Genomic DNA, 25,562 nt, shown 5'->3' on the forward strand with positions numbered 1-25,562 from the left:
GTGTGTGTGTGTGTGTGTGTGTGTGTGTGTGTGTGTGTGTGTGTGTGTGTGTAGAGGAGTCTATGGTTACTTTCTGAGACATTATCTAGTAGACTTTTATTTAGGCACCAATTAAGTTTCTTTTCTTCTACATATCTCAACACTTTTTCTAAGAAGATTTAGAAAAAAGTAAAGCGTTTTGTGGAAAGTGAATGTCAGTGGAATCATTGAAGCAGTACTTAATTTATTTGAATTGCCTTCCTCAGAATTTTTTAATCTTAAATGAAGTAAAGGTCCCAATAAATGACATTTTTCCATCTAATGAAGTACTGTGTGCACAGAGAATTACATTTTTTCTTACCATTGTCCTACTGGGTAAATAGTATTCTAATAGAAAGCTTTTATGCCTTTGAAGTGGTTATTTCAGAAAACAAAGATAGTCCATTTTCTCAACACAAAATCTGTATACTTGAAAGACCGAGGACAGAAGTCAGAGAAACATCCCATGGGCAATTACTTAAGTAGCCACCAAGGGTGCTAAGTGACAGAATTAGTTAGTGGGAGGGAAGTGAATCTAGTCAGTTTAACTGAGGAGAAAAATAGAAAGTCAGACAAGGATACTAGTACTTTAGATCGGGAGGGTAGCAGAGATATTTGGGAAGGAGATTAGGAGAGAGGAAAGGCAATGATTAAGGCAGGGACAGCTGGGTAGGGCCAAAACAGAACAAAGCACCAGTTTGAGAAGAGAGGGAAACCTGTGCAGATAGAAATGGTCATATAGAAGAAACTAAGTGTATACAAACTTGAGACCAGGAATGACAAAAGTTTGTAAATTGATTAGCCCCTGAAGATAAGGATTCTTGATCTTTTACTGTAGCACAGATACTTTTTGTTAGCTTTGTAGGTATAATCCATTATCTTTAGTCATATGTTCCCCTGCCTCTTCATTTTGCAGGTTTATTTATTTGCTGCCCTTAGATATCTACTAGCATTCCATAAAACTGGAAATTATTTTGATTCCATATAATCTTGATTCTTTTGCTTTGAGTCCCCTCATTTCCCTCTAACTCCATTAATCTCCAGCTGCCATATCATCTATATCTGAGTTTAGCCCATTCAGGCTCTCAGAGTAAGTTTGAATGCTGATAGAATATATTCAAGGACCTCATCTTATCTTACCATTGAATTCTTTGCATGTTTTGTAGATGTTAATGAAACTATTCAAAAAGTTCTTTTGCCTGTAGCCTTTAACTTCATGTTGACAATGATAGTCTCTTTGTGGGGACTCTGGCTCATTGGTTGCTTTAATTCATAGAGCTTTGCTACCTCAAAAAATAGGCCCTTAATTCCTTGTGTACATGTATGGATGTGCTAAGGCCTATGAATGTACATCTGAAAGAACTTACTACAAATTTGTAAGTGAAGTCAGACATTAACTCATTAGAAATTTCTTATTTGTCCTTGGGTATAAAGTCAGACATTAACTCATTAGAAATTTCTTATTTGTCCTTGGGTATAACTTTGAAAACAGGTCAAGTAAAACTGGACTTCTTCCTTTGTGTATCTCTTTTACCCTACTGATTAGAGGGAATGAGTTTGATAGAATAAAACTTAGAAATTGCTGACCTATTATCATATAGTAGATTTAGTAAAATTTCTCAGGGTGGCCAGATACACACAACAAAGAATTTATTTATTCTATTGCTACTTAAAGCCTCAGTGAAATTCTGAATCCTAGATTGGAAGTACCTATTAAGTAGGTCAAAAGACGTTTGATTGAGTTCTTTCCTTTAGTAGAAAGTAACAAGATAATATCCATTGTTAATGTCTTTCAACTCTGTCACTCTTGGGAATGTTGATGATGCTATCTTGAAAGCTCAGGTCATGTGCTTTTGGTGAAAGATGTGACATAATACAGTGGAGGTGGGGAGAGGAATCTGAGCAGATTTCTAAACACATCTTTCAGTCCCTCCTTATAAGCTGATGCAGACATGCCAATGGATCCTGAGGCTTAAATCAGGCAGCCAAGGGGTAGTAAATACCTAGCATGTGTTGGCCTATCACTGTTCTTAATGGCTCTTGGGGCAACACTGCTTTTCCCCTGTTGAATTCACCTTGACAGGTATCTAGCACTTCTTAGAACCTACTCTGTAGTATACAGAGGTATCTTTAGGAGATTCCTAAAGTGTTAGCCATCATGTCTTAAGCACTCCATCTCCAGTTACAGTGAAGTAACTGGTCATTTGGTACAGTGCAAAGAACACTGGGCTTAGATGCAAGTCTAGCACTTAGCTGTGTGGCCATCCTTAGCTTCCTTTTCTATGAAAGAGGGATAATGATACTTCTCTTACCTCAAAGGGTTGTGAGGAGAATGCTTTGTTTACATTAAATCACTATGTAAGTGGCAGTTGTTATTATTCCTCATCATCCTTTATGAGGAATTTTGAGTTCAAAGTTACTTTTCCCTCTCATCCTCTTGATTTGAGAGCTACCATTTAAACATATCTTATGTAGGTGTATTGAGCAAGCTGATTAAAATAAAATGCCACAGTAAAATGTCAATAATTAATAGGCTTAATCCAGGCTGTTAGTATTTGTATCTTCTGTTAGGCTCTACCTAGCTGAAAAGGCTTCAAGTATGATAAATGGCCCTGGTGGCCAGTTGTGTCTTGTCAGAGGACTAACCTAGCCAAATAAGTAGAGACTTGTTATTACTATTTTGGCCACCTGATAAGGATTTTTTGTCCTTGTAAACCCAAGGAACTATATGAAATAAGATTATTGTCTCTTGTAACAGGATAATAGATTTAGAGGTAGAAGAGACCTTAGACCTTAGGTCATGTGATGCCCTTATTTTACAGATGAAGAAATGAGGGTTCAAAGGCATTAAGTGACTTGTCCTCTTTGGGCCTCAGTATACTCCTATAAAATAAGGAACCATTTTATATAGAAATCATAGATTCTCAACTTGGGGTCTGTGAACTTTTAAAATAATTTTTAGATAGTTGCATTTAGTTGGTTTCCTTTGTAATTTGGGTCCATTGGCTTCACCAGACTGCCAAGGGGCTCCATGACACAAAAGTTTAAAACTCCAGTAATAGATTAATTCTGAGGTCTCTTTCAGCTCTAAATCCGTGCTCAGGTTCCTATCCCCCAATTTTCCCTGGTCTTAATTAGCCTTTAGTTATAAATTACATGGTCTTTTCAGAAAAATATCTCCTACATAGCTCATATTTTTGATGTGTCACTAGGGAGCTTTGAGGATGACCAGTCTAATATTCATTGTTTTTGCTTAGTTACGATTCAAATATTCTTAAGGGTTATTGCCACTCTGATAGGTAAGTGGTAATATAATTGGAATGTTAGTTTATCTTCGCTATCCATCGTGTATTTATTTTGATAGAGGTGGTTAAGCCAGCATTTGTTCACTCTGAAGTTCTTCATGACCTATGACTTCATTTTGGCATTATTGATGTCAAGGCATACAAATCCTCTGTGGGTAACAGATTGTCAGGTATTGGCAGGGATCCAGACCCCTCTCATCATCTCATTCTCCCTCTCCCGTTTTCTCCCCCTCTCTGTTGCTTTGCAAGTTTGGAAGGTTTGACACCTGATTACAAGTATGGTGAGTGAAGTCCTTCATCACAAAAGGAAACCATCTGTTTCCATTCACTCTGAGCTGTCTTTTATTGAGAAAGAATGATTTCCCTCAGTACCTTAGTATGTGGTTCTTGGGAGGTGGTCAGCTTCTAGTCTGTGGTCCTCCTTCCTCCCTCTATCTTGTTCTTCCCTCCCCATTTCTTGGGGACTGTGCTTTCTCTTTACAGCAGGTTGATTTTCTAGGATGTGGTCATTTTCTTTGTAGTTGAATTGCAGATGTAAAATCCATTTATAATCTCCATTTGCCTTTTTAAAAAGATTGAATCAGGTAGTATTTAGCCCTTTCTCCACATGAAATGAGTAGTATTGTACTAAATAAGGCAGTATAGGAATACCCAGAATGCTATTCGTCTTAATACATAATTAGTATTCCAGATCACATAATTAAATAGAAATTTTAGGCTTCTGATACACAAGGCATCTGATTAATGTGTTATGGTTGGCTTTCCAGACTCTTATCTCATCACCTTTGACTACTGTCAAGTAATAAAAAGATAACCCATTTGGGGCTTAATATAGGATTATAGATTTTGACTAGGGACAGAAAATTGCTCTGTAGGCTCAGCAGCATAAGAGTATAACTGCTGCATCCTTTCTTTGGGTACTTCTTTGATGAGAAAGATAATCACAGCTGCTTTGTGAATCAATTTGTTGTTGTCGTTCAGTCATTTCAGTCATGTCTGACTTTGTGACCCCATTTGGAATTTTCTTGGCAAAGATACCAGAGTGGTTTTCCATTTCCTTCTCCAGCTCATTTTACAGATGAAGAAACTGAGGCAGGCAGGGTTAAGTGACTTGCCCAGAGTTACACAGCTAGTATGTGTCTAAAGCCAGATTTGAACTCAGGAAGATGAGTCTTCCTGACTCCAGGCCTAGAACTCTATCCACTATCAGTGTGAATCACTAAGGATCCTTATTTGTTTCATTTATGTGGCTGGAAACAGCTGTTTAAAATGTAATAATTTTTTGCCTAGTATCAGTAGAGAAGAAAGTTATCTTTCAACTATCATTCCTTAGTCCTAAAGGAAGAAATTCGGTGTGTTTGCTGGTGGTTACTAGATAAAGGTTGGAGGAGAAGTCTCTTCTGTAGTAAAAGAAATACCAGTTGCAGAGGGAATTGCTTTATTGTGCAGTTGTACGTATCTGAGAGGGAAATCAGACTCCTAGAAATGATAGGTTGAGGAGGATTGGAAGTAATAGATTTAAGGAGAACAACAGGCTAATGGGCATATAAGATACTTGGCATGGAAAGCTTAGGGGTCCATTGGCATCAATTGATATTGACGTTAAAAGGATGTACTGTGCTTAGAATGATAGTAAGTCTTAGTCATAAAATGTTCCTCCTCATTTCACAGGTGAGGGAGCAAACCTGGGGGAGACACGGCACTTTGTACAAAGGGACACTGCCAGTAAGGGACAGAGCTGGAGCCAGAGTGCTGGCCTCCTGCTCATGTTATTTGTGCTGCTAATGTTTTAGAACAGAATGGGCAGCAAATTAATGGAGGAAAGAAAAAACAGTCTGTTAAATCTCAGTTACAGATGAGACCTTGAGGGTAGAAAAAAACAGATCAACCTAGCCTGCCCTCAAGGAGGGAGATAGACATATGCTAATAGCTGTAATGCACCTTAGGATATGATAGTTGCATCTGAGAATTTAAGCAGAATGAGCAAGAATGGATCACTTCCTGCTAAGGAGTGAGGAAGATTTCCTTGAGGAGATGGTACCTACCTGAACAGTTTCAACAGATGTGCTTGGTGGGGGAAGGGGAAAGGTTTTCCTCCAGTATGAGAGGCTGTGAAGTACAAAACAGAACAAGATAGTTTTTGTTAAGGGTGGCTTTTTAGTATAAGGGATAGAGTGCAAGACTCAGAAAGACCTGAGTTCAAATCCTGCCTCAGACACTTAGCTGCTGCGTGACTCTGGCCAAGATGTGTAACTTCTCTCAGCCTTTGTTTCCTCATCTAGAATAGAATCTTCCTCTCAGGATTGTTTTGAAGATCAAATGAGATTATATATATAACATTTGCAGACCTTACAGTGCCGTATAAATGTTCAGTATCTTTATTGAGTTAGGAGAGGCTGTAAAGTGCTGGCCTTAGAGAAGGTCTGTGTTCTAGTCCTGCTTCTGACATGTCCTGGCTGTGAGAGCCTGAGGAAGACCCAGGCAACTCTCAGAGAGGTGCTGACCTTCATTGCTGGAGGGAGTTTCTTCATCTAGAAGTTTCCTGTACCAGTGAAGTCACAGATCTCATCCCCTTCCCTACACTATTATTAAGTTTAATATGAAAAAATTAGAGTATAATGATAAGTCTTGTGACTCTGTGTTTGGTGAAGAAGACAAACCTAAAAGTCATCTTTGCATGGTTTATTTGTGGCCTCGATGTTAGCTCTGAGTGCACTAGAGGCCTGATAGAATCATAAGGTAATATTGAGAAAATCTTCTCCACCCCATCTTCTTATCGTAAATTATTTCCACCTTAGCTCTTACTGTAACTTCTGCATATACCAGAACAGGAGAAAAATTTGCCAGTGTCATAGCAATGATAGTAGAGGTCCTCCTGGTTCTTCCTTTCTTTGTTCTCTTGCCTATTGGGCATTCTCCAACTCTCCTGCTTCATTAGCATAGCAGGCTTAGGTCATCTGGCACCGAGGAGCTACCAGCAATTGCTGCAGCTACCCCATGTCGGTATATCACTGTTCCACTTTTGCAAAGTCAGAAGATGAGTACAACAGTACAAGAGATAAGTGCTTTTAGGGGCTACTTGCATCATCATCATCACAAGGGATATATCGGGGATTTTCCTCCCACCATGTTATATCTCAGTTTCATTGTAATAGCTAGCTTAGACTGTGTTTTTTTTTTTTTTTAAGCAATCGGGGTTAAGTAACTTGCTCAAGGTTACACGGCCAGTTATTTCTGGGTGTGGTGCTGAGTATCTGAGCCTGGATTTGATCCCAGGTCATCCCAACACTGGAGCCGGTGCTCTTACTCGCTGTGCTACCTGGCCGCCCCATTAGACTGTTTTCATTAATTTTTCTCCTGTGGTTGCCTAAGGTAAAAGATGAACATTCCCTAGTATATGGTTATTATTGTTTTTCCTCATCATGAGCATAATCTGGAAATTTAAGCTACCCCCTTTTTGCCAGACTTTCTCTTTTGTTTTTTTTGTTGTTGTTGTTGCATTTCTATAGTACAATACTCTAGAATATTAGACTTCTGCAAAAAGAATAGTAGTTGGGGGGAGGCCAGGTGGCGCAGTGAGTAAGAGCACTGGCCCCGGAGTCGGAATGACCTGGGGATCAAATCCGGGCTCAGACACTTAGCACCCACCCAGAAACACCTGGCCATGTAGCCTTGAGCAAGTTATTTAACCCCAATTGCTTAAAAAAAAAAAAGAATAGTAGTTGGATGGTGTATGACTAGGTACAACTAAGCAAATGCCATATTTGATGGTAAGGGCAAAGCCAAGCCTGTTATACTTTTTTAGAAATCCTTTTGGCTTAACTTCCCTTAAAAATGCAAATGCCAGTCTGCCACTGAAAATCACCTTCCATGAAGCCTTTCTCTTGCATGCCTTAGTTGCTGGTGCCCAAATGAAGATAACAGGACCAATTTGTGGAGGTTTCACATTTTTGAATTTATTTTTAATTAACAAGCATTTATTTTCCTTCCTTTCCCAATCCTACCCCCAATTGTAAGGAAAAGAAGAACAAAGTCCTTGCAATAAATATGCATCATCAAGCAAAATAATTTTCCATCTCCCAAAATGTGTGTCTCATTCTGCATTGATTCCATTGCCTTCCTGTCTGGAGGGTGGGGGAGCATAAATCATGAAATCACAGTATGTGTTTACATTGATCAGAGATCTAAATTCTTTCAGGGTTTTTACAATGTTGTCATTATTACATGGGTTGTTTTTCGGACTTTATTTGGCAACAGTTCATGCTGATCTCAGGACCCACCCCTTTTGTCAGCTCTTAAAGCACAGTTATATCATTGCATTTATGTCCTTTAATTTGTTCAGTTCTTCAACTGAGACCAACCACTTAGTTTCCAGTTCTTTTCCACTAGAAAAAAACCTTATTATCTTTTTCTTCTTCCTTTAATACCTTTGGAGTATAAGCCAAGCAAGAGATAATAATATAATTTTTGGAGTATGGTCCCAAATTGCTTTCCAGTTTGGTTAGCCCAGTTCAACTCTATCAACACTGTGTTAATGCTCCTGTTTTCTATATTTCCTCCAACATTTGTCATTTTCCCTTTTTGTTTACTCTACCAAATCTCATGGATATGAGTTGAAATCTTAAGTTACTTTAATTTACAATTGTCTAGTTGTTAGTGATTGGGTGCATTTTTTAAAATGTGACTGTCATAATTGAATTTTAATTTTTTAATTTTTGCTTTTTGGTGGGGGGCAGACAGGGCAGTTGGGGTTAAGTGACTTGCCCAAGGTCACACAGCTTGTAAATGTTACGTGTTTGAGGCCAGATTTGAACTCAGGTCCTCCTGACTCCAGGGCTGGTGCTCTATTCATGCGCCACCTAGGCTCCCCATAATTGTAAAATTAAAAAATAAATAAATAAAAATAAACACAGATAGTGTCAATTTAGGGTTTTCTAAGTTAGTATGTGGCCAGTGGGTATTTTTTTTGGCTTTGACAACACTGACTTAGATAACTTTTTTTGAGAACTGACTATTCATATATCCTTTCTTTATATATCTTAGAAATGAGACTTTTATCAGAGAAACTGGCTGCAAGGATTTTTTTCACCCAGTTAATTGGTTCCCTTATAATTTTAGCTACATTGATTTTATTTGTTAGGAATATTTTATTTATGTTATGATTTTATATATATTTATATATTATAAATATTTTATTTATATTATACAAAAACATTTATATTTTATGTGATCAAAAATTATCCCATTTTACCTTTTTGCCATTTTCTCTGTCCTTTGTTTGGTCATGAAATCTTGCCCTGTCCAGCTATTTGAAAGAGAATTTCTTCCTTTGGTAGAATATGACCTTTTATATTTAGGTCATAACATCCATTTGGGGCTAAACTAGATATATGGTGTGAGGTGTTGACCCAAATCTAATTTTTGCCATACTACTGCCAAGTTTTCCCAACAGTTTTTGTCACATAGTGAGTCTATACCTCTGTAATTGGGGTCTTAGGGTTTATCAAATACTAGGTTCCTAGGTTTATTTGCTTCTGTATGTTGTATACTTAATTTGTTTCACTAATCAATCTTTATTTTTTAATGAGTACTAGATTGTTCTTGATGATGACTGATTTATAGAGTAGTTTGAGATCTGATATTCTTGGTCCAATTGTCTTTCCATGCAGTCCTGAACTGGACAGAAGAGCTTTCACAGGATATCCTTATCTTGTGATTTTTATTTTAATCATTCTCTCTGGTGCCCACTATGACATATCACATCATCATTTTAACCAGAAATCTTTTGAGCATTTTCCTTTTCCTAGAAATCTCTAAAACATGATATCTAGAAATGCCAGGGAAAGCTTGTGTATAATTTTTAAATTAAAAAAAAATATTTACAGACCTGTCATTTCATTAGTGTTGGGAAGAATTCCCTTTGACATTACAGAATGACACTTGCTGTGCAGTTTATAGTGTGAGAGTATTCCATGTGGAGATGGGTGGGGTGAGAATTTGAGTATCTTTCCCATGGTCACACAGCTAGAATAATTTCTACTTTTCATCATGTACATATTTAGATATGCACATGCAAAGCTACTTAGAACAAAGTAATTTGCTTTCTATTTTGACTGTATTTTTCTATTTATCATTAGTTCTTGAAAGTGAGTATAAAGTATTTTGGTTTTTTTCTTGCTTTTAACAAAGTGAGAGCGTAAAGAATGAAAAGAAATGGTAAATGAATGATAAGTCAAGAAATGTAGAAATAGAGCTGTACTGATAACATTGAGAAGAAAGCCCACCTATACTGTGTTTATCATCTTCCTCTTCTCTTCTTTGTACTAGACAGAAATATGCTATTATTTCCCCCCAAAAGCAGAATTTGAAAAGGGAAAAGTTTTCTACATATCCCCTTATTATTGTAAATAAATTATATACTCTGAGAGCTAAACGGGGCCTTAGAAGCTATCTTATCTAGACTGGACCTGATCTAGAACCCTTTCAACAGCATCTCCAACAAAGGGTTGTCATTTGAAGACATAACCCATGACTTTTGTATTTTAATAGCTTTTGATTTAATTTTTTCAGTTATGACAAACATTTTAAAACATTGATCTATCTTTCCTATTCCCCCATGCCCTGTCATTTAGTTAAAAAAATATGTATATATAGCCCCCAATACATAGTTGCATAGTCCTAAATTCTTGTGTTAGACACATCTGAAAATATCTGTCTCTTTCAGCCTTTTAATTAGAATCCTATGTTTCTCCAGGCAGCCTATTCTATTCTTAGGTAGTTTCAATGGCTTGGAGTTTAGAAGCCTCAGTCTGTCTCTTTGCAGCTCCTCCCACTTTCCCCTAATTCTGTTCCCTGGGTCAAGGAGAACCGAGCTGGTTCCACAACAGTCCTTCAATACTTGAAGATTGATAGCTACTGTGTCTCCCCAGCATTTTCTGCCCTTGAAGCTAAGTGTCCATCGATCTTCGTTGATCCTTGTTTGGCATCTTTGTCCCTTTCATATCCTGGTTACTCTCTTCAGGTGTTAACTGTTTAGAAGACTTCTCCTGATGTGCCTGGATTAGGAAACAATACCTCAGAACTGTTGCCTTGTTCTTTCTTCAATTCTGTGTCTCTCACTGACTCCACAGATAACAGTATCTTTTGGTAACTACCCTTTCATGTTGACTCATGAAACTACATTCCACTAGGAATTGCAGATCTTTTTCCACACATGCCCTTGTTCAGCTACACTTTTCCCATCTTGTATTGGCAAGACTCATTTTTGGAATCTTGCATTTATGTAATGAATTTGATGTGATTTGATTTGGCTGTTCAGCCATTTTTGGATCTGGGCCCTGTCGTACAGCCTGGTAGTTGTTCCTCTTAGCTCAATGTCATCTGCAGATTTGATAAGCATGCCCTCTCTGCCTTCATTCAGACCAGTTATTAGAGAGGCAATGAGGTATAGCAGACGGAGTGCTGGACTTGGAGCAAGAAGACTTTGGTACAGATCCTGTCCCAGATACCTATTAGTTACATCACTCCATAGAAATCACAAACCTCTCTGAACCTCAGTTTCCTCATCTATAAAATGGTGATAATAATAACACCTGTCTCACAGAGTTGTTGTGATGGTTAAATGAGATAATTATATAAAGTGCTTTGTAAACCTTGACATTCTTTATGAATGTGCAGTGGATAAAGGGCCAGGCCTGGAGTCAGAAGACCTGAGTTCAAATTCTGCCTCAGACACTTATTATTAAGTAAATAGACACTTAGCCTGTTTGCCTCCATTTCCTTAACTGTAAAATGAGGTTAATAACAGTACCTACCTCACAGGTTTTTTGTAAGGGTCAAGTAAGGTAATATTTATAAAGTGCTTAGCACAGTGCCTGGCACATTATGAGTACCATATAAATGCTAGCTAGCTATCATCATTATTATCATCTACTAATATTATTGATAAATTTGTTCATATCAGAGGTCCAGGGAACATGTCACTAGACAGGAAATCATGGATATGATTCTCTCTGGTCATTCAGTTCTGAACGCATCAGACATGACTGTCACTGAGCATCTGACTCTCCATGTCAAGCAAAACTATAGCATGAGAGAGAGAGAGAGAGAGAGACTTAATTCTTTGTTTTGCTGAAATCTATGTATACTGTTAATAGGTTTTGAGTGAACCTCCTATCTTATTACCCTATCAAGAAAATAGGTTAGTCTAGCATGACCTTTAAAAAAAAAGTAATTTGCTATTGATAGTTTGTGTTTTTCTATCATCTATATATCCCGATGTATTGTATTCCTTTCACTCTTCCAGAAGGGCATTCTTATAACAAAGAATTTTAAAACAGGAGGGAAAAATTCAGGAAAATTAATAAAAATATATTGGAAAAAGTCTGACGTGATATCCAGTGTTCCATAACCATGTTCTCCCCCACCTCTGACAAGAGTGAGGTGGTACCTTCTCATAGCTTGTCTTTGAGGCCAGACTTGGTCATGATAATTTCAAAATTCAGTTCCAGTTGTTCTCAATATTCTTTTCGTTTGTATTGTTGTTTGGTGTATATTGTTTTCTGATTCTCCTTTCTTCACTTCAAATCAGTTCATTCGTCTTCCCATGCTTCTCTGTTTTCATAATTCATTAACCTCTGTGATTTTGAGCATTTGGGCAACTCATTTAAACTCAAGAGAAGGGGATTTGACTAGATGTCCCTTGGGCTCTCATTCAGCTCTAGAACAGTCATCCTAAAACCTTGTCATGTTTTACAACCAAGTAATATTCCATTAGATTTATGAATCACAGTTTGTTTAGAAATTTCCCAATCAAAAGGCATCTACTTTTATTTCCAGTTCTTTGTTGCTATAACAAAGCATATGTGGCATATGTTGGGTCATTATTTTTGGTCATTTTACCTCCTTAGGAATCTCTGGATCAAATAGTATGAATATTTTAGTTACTCTCTTCACATAATTCCAAATTGATTTCCAGGATGGTTGAACCAATTAACAATTCTACTAAAAATTCATTAATGTTCTTGGGCATGATGGAGCCATGCTAACTTCTAATAATCATTTCTTCACCTTTTAAGTGTTCACAAACCATCCCCTTATTAATTTGCTCTAGACTTTTACTCAGAATAGAAATTAAGGACATTATAATATGCAGATTGCATCCTCTTACCTTTTAAAAAATTGTTACATTTGTCCTTTTCAGACTTGAGGCACTTGTCCCACTTGCTAGGATTTTTCAGAAATTACTGACAGTGGTTCAGTAATCACACCTGTAAGTTCTTTAAAATTCCAGGTATAGTTCATCTGGGTCTGGAGACCTGAACTCACTGAGTGCAGCTAGATGGTACTTACCTTCCTCCTTACTTTCCATTCCCTTGTAATCATTTTTGCTCTACCCGTTCTTATCCAAAGATCATTCTTTTAGGAGAGAAAACTATCTGTAAAAGCTTTCGGAAGGTGGCTATTACTAACTGTATGATTATTCATTTATTGAAGTGAGAAGTTCAAAAGGCAAGGGCTGATAGATTAGCATCCCTTGCCTCACGAGGATCACAAAGCAGCATTCATTATTGCCACTATTATAGAATGTAGTCTAGTATACCAGTACTGACTCTTATTTCATTTTTCTTTTAAGAGATTTCAGTTGCCAATTGCTACCTGTATGTGAGGGTAATTGTAAGGGGGTAGAAGTTGAATCTGATGTTGGAGATGGATCCAGCTGTGAGGATGACTGTATTCATGATCTTTCCCACTTTTATAATGGGAAGTAGTTAACTCAGAAAGGTTTGTCATTGTTGTTGGGAGGTGACTAGACAGTGTTTGACAGCAACAGCACATGGGCCATACACATCTTGCTATCGTTATGGTTCTTAAAGTCACTTGCTGAGGATGGCTCAGACTTACTAGGGAGGGTGATTCCCATGATCAAGATTTAGAAGTGGGAGACTTGGTTAAATTTGGTTTTGTCACTAAATATCATTGTATAGCTATTAGATTTTTATAAAACCTTATTTTGACTTGAATAAACTTCTAGAAAAATCACTAATTATCTCCGATTGAGATTGAGAAGTGGTCATGAGTCAGTAATAGATAGAATCAATGAATTGTGTATTCATTTTGGGGTGATGCAAGAACTTTGGAACCAACAGATACATCTTTTAGTCAACATACCCTTTGAATGCCCCATCTTGTTTGTTGTTGTTTGTCCTTTGTTCTCGAAGAGGAACATGCCATCAGAAGGAGGAAGTCTTGACTTGCAAGTGCATTGGATCTAGGTGAGGCAAAGCCGTGCAAAATCCTCAGTCCCACTCTCTCCTCCAGAGTCATCAGAGTCCAGTAGCAAGACATGGGTCAGGAGGACTGGTGACGGCCCCAGATGCAATGGGAGACCTTGGTCTTTTTAAGTGGAGGTTTTCCCAGGTCTCAGTTTGTCTGAGGAAATACCCATTCAGTGATTAAAGGCTAAGTAAGAATTGAGGCAAAAGATGGCCTAATTTTCCTTCACAAAAAAGATCAATCTGAGAGGGGAAGACCCTTGAGAGTTTCTGGCCAGAACAAAAACAATTGCTATTTACATTTACTCTGAGCCATCAGTTCCTACTGAGAAAGGAGAAAAAGTCCTCCCTTCTCCTTTCTTCTCTCAGAGGTGGTAGGCAGAGCATCTAAAACAATTCATACCTACAAGTTGAACTCATGGTGTGACTTCATTGTCTTCTTACAAGTTATCCTCAGTGTCACAGAATGTTAGGTCTAGAAACAACTTTAGAGATCCAACAAGTATGTATTAAGCTCTTATGATGTGCTATGTTCCAGGAATGCAGATATAAGGAATGAAACCATTCCTACTTGCAAAAAGCATACATTTGAACAGAGATCATCATGTTATTAGTTCTGGCTCAGGTTAGTATAGTGTTTTTCGATTTTCCTCCCAAGCATTCTTGGGAGGTAGGCATGGTAAGAGTTATCTTCCCCATTTTACTGTAGGTGAGGAAACCATACCTCAGACAGCTTAAGTGTCTTACCTATAGTCACATAAACTAATAAATGTTGTGGCTGGGATTTGGACCCAAATTAATTGATCTTTCTGCTATACCATACGATGAGTCATGTTACCTTCTCATTTTATAGATAAAGAATTTACTTGCCCAAAGTCACCAAAGTGCATAAGGGTTAGATAGAGGTGGACCTCAAAATCATATCTTCTGAGTGTGAGTGTAGTATTCCTCTTGATAAACCACCCCCATACAGCTTTCTATATTTTTTAAATAGGTAGCTTATGCTTGATTTCAAAGCACATTTGGAGAAAGAGAATGGAGGAAAGAAATTGCACATACCTGCTAAGCATTGCCCATTTTTGAAAGTGTTGAATGTTTCTGTAATTTTTTTTTTTTTACATTTTAGTGGTTAGAATGATACAACTTTTAAAAACTGCTTTTCTTGGCTTCTGTACTTACTCCTTCTAAATCTCAGATTCATAGCCGTTTTCTTCCAGTGGATCTTCCATTAATTTTGTTCAGATAATTGCACTGCTGCTGCCACCTTAGTTCTAAATGTTTGTCATTTTAGAATTTATTTTGCTTTTCAGTATGAGATAAACACGCTTGTGAGGATCACAGGACTTCCCAGGCAGGTTCAGGGAGTTAGCCCAGAGAAGCTTCTGCTGTTCACTGCTTCCCTGAGCGCCCTTAGGAAGATCCACTTGATATGCCCCTTAAAAGAGAAAACCCTTCCTCACTGAAAGAAATCAGAAATCCAGTGTTCAGAGGAAGGTATTTATTATGCTTCCAACAAGGAAGTGGGCGTGGTACTCACTAGGAACACACCCACAGTGATAGAAGCTGGAGTGAGGTTATAGAGTTCTGTCTTTTGTGGGTAGGGTTAGGATTAGCTGAAATTCCTCAAATTCCTTACTTTATTTCCCTAAATTCCCTCATTTTGCAGATTACTTAGGGTTGGTTGTGAGGATTCTTGTGACCTTGACCTCTAGGGTCTGAGCTGTTTGTCACACCCCCACCTTTCTAGTTCCCCCTGGGGCCAGGATGCCCATTTTCTTTATAAAATAAGATAAACAACCTTCCTCACCGTTATTGACTATCTCCCAATAACTTTTGTTGGAGCAAAACAAGATACCATATGCCCTCTTAGAAATATTTTCATGGAGAATTGAGTACTTTGTTCATACTATTTCATTCCATTACTATTCAATAAATAGAATCACTGCTGGACTATGACTAATGAAGACCTTTGTTCTCTGCCACTGTAGTCAATAGTTCTGTGACTGGGGCAGATCTGTTAACCTTGCAGATGAGTTTGCTAATAACTTTACTACCTACTGTAGCAGCAAGCACCCTGGCATACCCAGGATGGCTGCTAGCACAGGTTTTTAGATTTTTTTTTTTTTTTTAAGCAATTGGGGTTAAATAACTTGCTAAAGGTTACTTGGCCAGTTATTTCTGGGTGTGGTGCTAAGTATCTGAGCCTGGATTTGATCCTCAGGTCATCCCGACACTGGGGCCGGTGCTCTTACTTGCTGAGCCACCTGGCTGCCCCTTGATCTTCTTTTCTAAAGGAAAGCAACTCAAAAAGGGGTTAACCATCTTACTTTAATCAAACATGTATTATTTACCTAGTTCAGGGGAAAGTCAGCACCCTGAACTTCAGAAAATACAAACAAAAGTTACAAGCAGATGAAAAATACAGACAGAGAAACAAACCAGCAGACAGGGCTTCTAGCTGTCTGACCATCACATACATACATAGTTACCAAAGAGAGAAGCACCAACATCTGGATTTTCAAAGCCCGGGCAGGGGAGAGGGGTGCCCTCAACAGCTGCCCAGAGCCTCATCTGGCCAAATCACACAGCTCTTCCCAAAGTGAGCCTTAAAGTAAAACCTCGTCTCAGAGGTCTCCAGGCCGTCTCCAGGATCACATAACATCACAACTCTCCTGATTCACTTGAATACAAAGTAAGGAAAGTTGTGCCTTCCTGGAAAAAAAGTCTCCCACCACAGGCTCCATGTGACCACAGTCAGCCTATTAGGGGGCAGAGTTGATTTTCAAATCAGGAAAGGTCCTCAAATTCACCTATGCCTATTAAGGGGCAGGGAAGATCTTCAAATTACCATTACCATTACACCTACCTACCCCAGGATTGTTATGAAGAAAACATTTTGTATCCTTAAAGTAGGTATAATTTATTATTGGTTTTAATGGTTACGTTAATTCTGCTCAGAGCATTATGCTGTATCTTTGTTGTTAAAGTTATTTTTTAGTTTTTTTGTTTTTATTTTTGCTTTGGTTAATGTAAAATATTCCTTGGCTATAATGACATTTAATAAAAAAGAAAAAAAATCTGGCTGTTTTTAGATTAAGTTATGCATGTAGTAGGCATAAACTGTGAAGAAACCCTTCTTTTCAAAGTGCTCTTTATTCTTAGCCTTTCTGTACAGTACTGTGAAACCTGTATGGAAAATGATATTTGAGGATTGCTTGTTGGAAAAGCCATTTCCCTGCCCAACCACAGATGTTTGCTTTGTAGGCGTTACTGTATTTTTCAAACATGTTATATGCTAGAAATTGCTGCTTAATTAATCTTTATACTTGTGAGCACATGAGTCTTTGTATACTTCTTTCATAAATCTCTTCCCTTATTAAATAACACTATTATAATCCCTTATGGGTCCTATAAGTAAGATTTCATGTCTTGCCATATATCACTTTCTAACGTGATTTTTTTATGATCTATTTTGTAAACTTTTTAGTACATTTTCTAATTAAAAATTGATCTGTAATTTTTATATCCTTTATTTCTTCATTCAGAATGTGTAAAAGGTGGGTATCTTGATGTCTTCCAATATAGTGCCTAGCAGGGTACTAGGTAATTGGTAAATGCTTAATAAATAATTTGATAAAAAATAATTAGTGGGACCTGAATGCCTTAGATTGACTTTAACTTGCTCTATCAAACTTCTTGTGGCTGTATGATACTGTATAGGTGACCCTAGAAGCAGAGATTTCTGGTTTCCAAGGTAACATGGAGGTGTAATGTAATGCCAAGCAAAGGCAAAATACCAGCATAGGTGCTCTCTATTTTATTCAGTGACAAACCAAGAACAGAGAAGATCAAAACATGACATCATTCAAAATACAGCATTTACTAAGTGTGATTAAATAATCTCCAAGTACTACCCCACCCCAGGACCTTCCAATCATTCAATCAATTACAAAGTCTCTGTTCTAAATAATTCTCCACCCCTAGGCTATACCTTAATTAAGTCCACCACAAAGCCCCTCTTCTCAAATGGAGATTAGTTTCCAAACATAAGGTCAAAAGTTCCCCACCCCTGGATCACAATTGAATCTACCCCAGAGTTACATCAAGTTTAAACACAGCACTTAATACCCAAATGGAGGTCTTTTCTTCATCTTGACACGAGGCAAGTTCTCAGCAATCTTAGTTCCTGGGGAGACAAGGCTTAGCAAAGCCACAAGATACATTGCCAGTCCCTTCATGAATTTATCCTCTGTCTGTAGAACAGTCCTAGAACCCCTGAACACATTAGCAAAGCCCTCTCCCAGGATTTCTGTAAACATACAACAAGAAAATCCTTCTTCAGGGCTTCTGAACCAACAGAAAGGCTCCCAGACCCCTGCAACAACAGCACTGTCCTTCACCAGTGGACAGTATTCACTCTGTCTGCAGGACAGTCTCCAGACCCCTGCAACAACAGCACTGTCCCTCACCAGTGGACAGTATTCACTCTCTGTCTGCAGGACAGTCTCAGGGCTTCTTAGCGAACAGCCAGGTTCCAGGACTTCTTCAACAAAAGGACTGTCTTTCACCAGTGGACAAATCTGGCAAAACAACATCAAAACAGACAGACAAAGTACCAGCAAAACAGCCATGTCTCCTCAGTCCTTGGCAGCTCAGGGGGGCAGGTCTCAAAAGTCCAGGGCAATTCAAAGCAGCCACCAGCAATTCTCTTAGTCTCTCTCTCCACGAGGTGCTGCTTCCAAAAAGATCTTCCGCCTCTCTCTAGTGTCTCTCCAAATCTACATCACCAGCTCCTCCCAGTTCAGGACTTTCTTTTCATATCAACAAGCCCATCCCACAGGTGGGATTAACAAACTCTGGGTTTTAACACAATCAATTTGAAAACCAAGCCAATACAGGGGAATCTTTAATTGCCATTACTATCACAGGAGGATAGCAAGGTAATTATTTTGCAAATCAGGGGTAGTCAGCATTTCTCAACTAATAGTTTTAAAGACTTTTGTTTCCAATAACTCTTGTTTCTTGTTCTTTTGTGTTCTGATGATTAATGATTTACAGATACTTTACCTGCCTTAAAAAAAGAGTAGCAGTGACTATAGTGTATTTTGTAAAATCTACGTGTTATTGAAGCATTATAATCAATTAACCACTAGATGATGTGGTTAATTAGCTGGCAAAACAGTTGGGCTGGGGGCTGTGTAGAAAAAACCTGGGTGTGAGAGGAGCTGTGTTCTTTTATTACTGATTTTGCCTAATGGGGAGTTGAGAAGGGAATAAGCAGTCATTTGCCAGACACTGCACTAAGCACTTCATAAATATTACCTCATTTGATCCTCACAAAAACCCTGAGACAAAGTAGGTGTTGTTATTATCTCCATTTGTAGTAGAGAAAAATGAGGCAAACAGAAATTAAGTGGCATGTACGTTTCTGAGGATTTGAACTCGTGTGGTCCTGGCTTCAGCTCCTGGGCTCTCTATCCACTACACACATAGCAGCCTCTAATGATGCTACTACAATCATATGGATTTGGACAAAACTTGGCTTCTGTGTTAACCACAAGTTATTGTTAACTTGTGGGAAGTGGGTTAATAATAATCCTTGCTGTTTACCTATCTCATGAGGACACTTTGGGGGTTAATTAATTGTCTATAAAAAATTTTGAACACCTCCAGGTCATCATTGATTGCCAGTCTGTTGAGTTGTGGTCACAACCCTCATGTGTACATTCTCCAACCACTATTCCTCCCCCCCAGCCTCCTTCAATTAAAAAAATTTATTAGGCATTTGTTTATCATCATTGTTCTTATTGTTTTAAAGAATGAAAATGAATCATGTTTTGAAACATGCTTCTTAGATAATTAGAGAAATCTTAATAGTTTTATAAAATGAAGGTTGAGAATCCCAATATTGCATCAGTTCTTATAGTAATGACTCTTTTCCCTCCAACAGGGCTTACTCATTGCCACTAATTTGCTCAATGTATTTGAACTTGTTAGACTTGCTAATTATTTTCTTCCACATACCCATTATTAACTGACTTTTACAAATACAATTCTGTTCAATACTGTGATTGTATATCTTTGCTTACAATTACTGGAGAACCTCACCTCAAGGGCCCCTTGACCTGAGATTTTCCGGGGTCCAGTTTTCTTTATGACATGTTCTATTTTATGGGGGATGAGATGTGATGGGAAGAAAAGGTCCAGGAAGTCTAGGGCCAAAATGATAACCCAGCTTTGTTGAGACACTCTGGATGTCCATATATTCATATGCCCAACTCTTAAATAATCTGGGTATCCAAGGCTCCTTTGCAAGTTATTTCCTGGTTATATAATGTTGTGATTACTTGAGACATAGTAAAAATGTCTAATACTTCTGTCCTCCAGGTCAGGGGTGAGGAACCTGTGGCCTCAAGGTGTCACATGGCCCTCTAGGTCCTCAAGCATGGCCCTTTGCTAGAGTCCAAACTTCATATAGCAAATCCCCTTAATAAAAGGATCTGTTCTGTAAAACTTGGACTTAGTCAAAAAGCCACATCTGAAGATCTAGAAGGCCACAGGTTTCCCACCCCTGCTCCAGGTGTACCACCTGTAACCTTTAGATTCTTTGACTTATGATGTTTTCCTACCATGAATCTTTTAGCCATAATTCATTTTGCTTTTATAAATTCCTATTTTTCATTAGCAAGAATGGCTAAAATTTTCTAAACTATTTAAATAAGGCATTGAAATCCTGAAATTGTTGTCCATTCCTCAAAGTGTGCTTAAGAACCTTACAACACAACTCATTGATTTTACTGTGCTGATGAGACATCAGAAGGAACTTTCTTCAGATTCTGATTTTGCTACTTTTGCTGTCGTGACCTTGAGTAAATGTGTTCATTTCTCTGGGCTTCAGTTTTTTTTTGTTGTTGTTGTTTTTTAATCTCATGTATATAAAACCAGAAAATAAGATAATAATAAGCGCACGTTAAATATTTTGTAACTGAAATAAAGGAAACATGTGCGTGCATGCGTGTGTGTGAATGTATGTGTGTGTCTGCACGCATTTAACTTGTCTTTCTCAAATCCCTTTCTTGTCTGTCAGCATTTTATTACAGTAGAGAAGTATTGGAGTATAGTAGAAAGAGCATTAGAGTCAGAAGACATATCTCTCTCTTACCCAACTATTGCATGGACTTTGGGTTAAAGAAGTTAGCTTAAGATTCTGTCCTCTCATCTGTACAAAGAAAGCTGACTTTGTACTCAAAAGATCGTTGTGAAGAAAGTGCTTCACAAATTTCACTTTGGTATCTAAATATGTGTCATTAATGACTATGATGATGATGATTTGTTCTTCAGTCATTTTGACTCTTCATGACCCCATTTGGAGTTTTCTTGGCAAAGATACTGGAGTGGTTTACCATTTCCTTTTCTAGCTCCTTGTACAGATGAAGAAACTGAAGCAAATCGGGTTAAGTGTCTAGGGTCATATAACTAAGTGTCTGAGGCAGGATTTGAACTCAGGAAGATGAGTCTTCATGACTTCAGGCCCAGCATTGTATCCACTGTGCCATCTAGTTGTCCATTATGCTATTATTATTAGCACTAGTAATAATAATTAGCTTCTAAGTAGAAAGTCTTAAGTGATATATATATTATTACATATATATTTGTTTTTATTAATTAGGTTGGTGGAATAGAGATCAAATATGTAAGCAGTACATAAAATAAGGAGCCAAATATGGTGTCTCCGTCCAGCCTAGAGAATTATGTAAATGTGAAAATCCTAAATGAATAGACATGAATATAAAGGTGTGTGTCATTTACAGTCAACTTGACTTGTAAACATATGAATATACAAAAAAACTTGGGGGACTAGACTCCTTTACCTTACTAAAAATGTGATTTGATTTGCCAAAATTCTATTTACCCACACCTTTTCAGGAATATATCAATGCTAGGAAGTGAGCTCAAGTTGTATTTGTGTGTTCCTGACATTTGAATAGAGTATTATAGTAGTGTTTGAGTGTGTATCTTCAGAGAAACAAAGACTGCTTTTCAATCATTCTTTCACTGATAAAAAGTAGTTATGACTTGTTTTAAAAAGAACATCTACATTATATTGAACAGTATATGTCATATTCTTATACATGTGGAGTTTTTCCAGAATAGTTTTTATATCAATCTAGCATTCTAATGCACCTCACAGATAGCTATGTCATTTTTTTTGTTTTAGTTAATGTGCCACAGTTGACATTGTATGTATTATGTATGTATATAACAGGTATATACATATGTATATGTCACATACATATACACAAGTATACCATGTACCCATAGCCTTGAATATTTAGAAACTTCTTTGTAATTAGCACAGCTGAATTGCATGCCCACTCAGCAGATTTAGTGTGATGCCCAGAAGTCAAAGGACAAAATATTTTTCAGAACAGAGAGCGTATATTTTTTCTGAACTTATAGGAGTGCCACTTTTGAACATACATTTGCTTATAAGGCACCACAGTATGCCTTAAGGTAGCAAAACAGATGACTTTACACAGGGGTCCTCCTTGTTGAATGTTGAAATGTCAAATTGGACCGAATATGTGTTTTTAGTAACTATATCATGCTCCTCTCCCCCCAAAAGACCTGACCTTGTACATAATACCACCATCCTTAGCCATTCCCGTCATGTACATTAGGATCCATCCTTGTGTTTTGAAAGCCATAGTAGGTCCCATAGACCCTTTGATCCATTGCTCTTTGGATTGTTGCTGTGGAGTATACACATTTAGTTCCATTTCACAAAAGTCATGAGGAGACCTGAATTCTAACCCTGGATTTTTTTCATTGATTACTTTGTGACCATGCAATGTCACTTCATCTCTCTGCACATTTGTTCCCTCCCTTGCTTACTAATATGACTGTTGTGAGGATCAGTGACAAGAACATGAGAACACTTTATAATATATAAGGGGCTCTTTAAACTGGGAGTTAATCTTTATTATATAAAGATTGTGCTAGAATAAATATGTGGGCTATTTCCAATCTAGAAATATTCATTAGTATACTTCAGTAAGAAATATGGTTATTAAGGAAACATGTAAGAGTGAAAACCAGAGGGGACTTGACCATCCCTCTCTCCCCACCAAACAACACTGCTTTTCCCTTTTTTTTTTTTTTAGTAGTCCATACCCTATGCTTAATCACCCAGCATTCATGAGTATATCACTCATCCATGTGGATCAGATTGATGATGGGAACGAATCTGGGTGGTAGAATGAATTTAGTGAGCTCTACAGGGTTTATAATCTGTATTCATCTCTTCTTTAGATATAGCACTAGTGTGGACAGTTCCCTTCTTCACCTGGTTGTCTGTACATGCACCACCCTTAGATACAAAAAGTGTATATATAAAAAAAAAATGTTATATCTTTTAAAAAGTTTGTATAAAGAAATGTAGCAAATGAGGACCCCAAAATGTTTATGAGGCACATAAAAAAAGAAAAAGGGAAGGGGCAGTATGTAAAAGAGAGAATCTGATTGAGACTAATGGATGCCCCATTCGGTGTGATTCCAGCTCTTTAAAATCAAGTAATATTTTCAATACAAGAAACATTTAGAAATAACCAGCAATAGAAATTTCACTTCAGTATTCTCAGTGTCAGAGGCAACATGGTATAGGATGTGAAGAAGGGAAGGCTTTGGAAATGGAAAGATCCAGGTTCAGATCCTATATCTAGTATGTACATGGCAACTCCATAAGATTGGGTTGCCAAATCTAGATGGGTGGATGGAGTTTCTACATCAGGGAATTCCCAATGCTATTACAATCACAGGTATAGGCCAAATTAAAAAATTCTCATTGTTTCTTCATTTTTCGTGTTTGGCTTAAACATCATCAAAGGATTCTTTCATTTCATTGAGACTGTAATAAAAAATTTAGCATTGAAATAACAGTTGGTGTAAGTTGTATAGTAACTTAAAGGGGTCTGGAATACGATACTTCTCTCCTTTCCTGGCCTGAATTGTGAAATGAGTCATATTTTATTTAGATTTTTAAGAAGTGGTCAGTTACTGAAAAGGGGCAACCTTGTTAAGAGTTAACATTTTAATGGTGTCATTAATTCCTATCTAGTGATTCCTTCTTTTGAAGGTGGGAGATTTAGGAAGAGATTTCTGAGTAAAAATACTAGTAAAAATATCATGGCTAGAATTTCTAACCTGGTAAATGTGAATCTTTTTTAAATATTTTGATAACTATTTTAATATAGTTGCTTTAGTTTATAATTTTATTTTATGTTTTTAAAAAACATTTTTTTTTCTGAGAAAGAATTGATAAACTTTACCAGATTTCAAAGCAGTTCATGACATTAAAAAGATTTTTTAAATTTCTGCTTTATGGTACTCTGCTTTATAATTCGTATTCTGTAAGGCCTCTTGAATTTTTTTAATGGAAAGTAATAAAGTTGAAAAGTATAGTTTTTTCAGATAATACATAACATAATATTTAGATACTTAACTATATGTGTTAAGCCAAATTTAAAGAACATTTAATAATTTTTAAAAATAAACTTTTAATAGCTTTTAAAATTTCCTTATTTAAAGACATGAAATTTGGAGTCATTTGGGCCAGGTTCGAATCCCAACTCTACCATTTGTTGCCTCCCTGATTTTGGGCAAATTGCGTATTTTTCTTGGCTCAGTTTCCTCATCTGAGAGAGTTGGACTTGATAATCTCTAATGTCACTTCTATTCTAAATCTGTAAGACTGTAATATAAACTTTTCAAGGGACATTCACTGTCCCTCACTATGATCTTGACCAATGTCTTCATTCTTTTAAAATGATCCTGTTTCCTTAAGATTCCTTCCTTCAGCAAGGAAAATGTAGTTTTTACCATAACCCTGAAAAATATTAAGTTTGTGGATGACCTGTTTGTGGTAGTATTAAGATTTGTGAACATATTTACCCTGTAAACACAGATATGTCAAAAATTTTTCATCATTTGACCTTAAATTTTGCTTTTAAAGGTCCATTTTATGGTCCATTCTATGACATTAAATAACTAAGATTTCTTGCATTACCAAATTCAAGGAAAAATAAACCCATAGAGCAGGCAAGTATATAAAAGTCAAATAATATTTACTCCTAACATACATTATTAAAATGTTAAAGATTACCTGGTGTTTTATGAGAAATTAAATATTCCCTTACTTTTACATGTGCTTTAAATAGATTATATTATAGTATAAGCATGAGGATTTTAAAATGTAGATTATTAAATAACTTTGCCCTAGCTATGATGTTTCATTTTTTTCTTTTTCGAAGAATGCTTCTTCAGGTGGTACATAAAGAATGGTTTCTTTAAGTACTCACATTTAACTTAAATCTGTACCCAACATTGGGTGTGATGTTAATGACAAATATGTACTTTTGAAGGTGAATGTACAATTTAATGAGTTTTGTGTATATTAAACTAAATTTTACATATATAAAAATATAATCTGAGACATTTTCTTGAGGAATGTTGTGCAAGTGTGTATTATTACTAAAGCTTAATCTTAATAATTTTATTTTTGTTTTAGATTAGAAGAGCAAGTCCAACAGATTAGATTAGTACTTTTCATGAAGAAAGTATCAGGAAAGTGACTCAGCTCCCCTGTGGAAGAAATAAACACACATTTGAAAAGCATTTTTTAGATGCATGATTTCATTTAGAGATATAGATCTGAAAAAATTTTTAAATTATTTCTGCTATATGCATTTTTCGTACAAATGAATAAAATTTATTTCTGGGAAATTATTTGTCTTATTTATTAACCAGGATTTCAAAAAAAAACTATCATTTTAGTAAACCCAATGAATCTCATAAGATAAGATCCCATAAATTTTTTTAGGGTCATAACTATATCACTATTATGGTTAATTGCATCTGTTTGTGACTGAATTATATTGTAAGAGGAAGAGATGATGATTTAGTATTT

General features: G+C 36.9%; 1 protein-coding gene across 2 annotated transcripts in view; it reads left to right on the forward strand.

The window, feature by feature from the left end:
* GTF2F2 (general transcription factor IIF subunit 2) overlaps positions 1-25,562 on the forward strand; it is a 155,935-nt gene that overhangs the window by 34,324 nt on the left and 96,049 nt on the right. The window lies entirely within an intron of this gene.

This window comes from Petaurus breviceps, unplaced genomic scaffold, assembly GCF_028583685.1.
Source record: "Petaurus breviceps papuanus isolate PSGF00001 unplaced genomic scaffold, PetGlider_PUasm1.0 90769, whole genome shotgun sequence".
Lineage (NCBI taxonomy): Eukaryota > Metazoa > Chordata > Mammalia > Diprotodontia > Petauridae > Petaurus > Petaurus breviceps.